The sequence below is a fragment of the Galeopterus variegatus genome, unplaced genomic scaffold, assembly GCF_000696425.1.
Source record: "Galeopterus variegatus unplaced genomic scaffold, G_variegatus-3.0.2 Scaffold36024, whole genome shotgun sequence".
In the NCBI taxonomy this organism is placed as follows: Eukaryota; Metazoa; Chordata; class Mammalia; order Dermoptera; family Cynocephalidae; genus Galeopterus; species Galeopterus variegatus.
Genome location: NW_007762135.1, coordinates 5,879 through 6,368, shown reverse-complemented (window position 1 = coordinate 6,368; position 490 = coordinate 5,879). Strand labels below are relative to the sequence as shown.

Genomic DNA, 490 nt, shown 5'->3' with positions numbered 1-490 from the left:
AACATGATTCTCAGGTTTTTCAGTGGATTCTTCTTCAGGACCCTGCGATGAATCTTCTTGCGTGGTGCTCGGAGGGCTCTTTGGATCTCTGGGCTTTTCAAAATTCTGCTAAGGTCTGTATTCATCATCTTGTGCATGGGAAGGTTATAGTTACTCTTCAGAGAAGCAGCTTTACGCCAAGTGCCATACAATTCATCTAACTTCCGGAAAGCACTTTCAGTCCAAATGCAGAAACGTCCCACATGCCCACCAGGTGCAAGTTTCAAAATGTTCAGTTTGCTTACATTAAGCAGAGTAATTCCAGGGATGTTTCTGAAGGCCTTGATGATACCATTGTCCTCATTATAGATGATGCAGGGCCCCCTGCGCTGGATATGACGACGGTTTCTCATTTTGCCCTTGCCAGCTCTCATTCGCTGAGAGGCATAGACCTTTTTGATATCATTCCATGCCTTAAGTTTCTTAAGAAGCAAAACAGCCTCCTTAGTTT

The 490-nt window shown here is 44.3% G+C and overlaps 1 pseudogene; it reads right to left on the bottom strand.

The window, feature by feature from the left end:
- Window positions 1-5: 5 nt before the first annotated feature.
- Window positions 6-482, bottom strand: LOC103584022 (annotated as a pseudogene).
- Window positions 483-490: the final 8 nt, after the last annotated feature.